Source organism: Rhagoletis zephyria, unplaced genomic scaffold (assembly GCF_001687245.7).
Source record: "Rhagoletis zephyria isolate East Lansing unplaced genomic scaffold, Rhagoletis_zephyria_1.1 Rzeph_scaffold_01409, whole genome shotgun sequence".
In the NCBI taxonomy this organism is placed as follows: domain Eukaryota; kingdom Metazoa; phylum Arthropoda; class Insecta; order Diptera; family Tephritidae; genus Rhagoletis; species Rhagoletis zephyria.
The window spans coordinates 110037-110388 of record NW_016158493.1 but is presented as its reverse complement, the minus strand read 5'-3'; positions in this window follow the sequence as shown (position 1 = coordinate 110388).

The following is a 352-nucleotide window of genomic DNA, read 5'->3' as shown; positions in this document are numbered from 1 at the left end:
AATATCGCCGTTTTCGTATTTCTGAAAATTACCGTTATATGTGAGGTAGGCGTGGTTATTGTCCGATTTTTCCCATTTTCAATACCGTCCGTCCTACAACCGGAAGAAGTACACGTGCCAAGTTTCGTTAGGATATCTTAATTTTTACTCGAGTTATCGTGTGCACAGACGGACGGACGGACGGACGGACGGACGGACAGACAGTCACCGCTTAATCGATTTCTCTTTTCATTCTGATCATTTATGTATACATTTGTCTATATCTATCTCGATTCGTTTTGCCTGTTACAAACAACCGTTATGTGAACAAAGTTATAATACCCTTGTGCACAAGTGCGCTCGGGTATAAAAA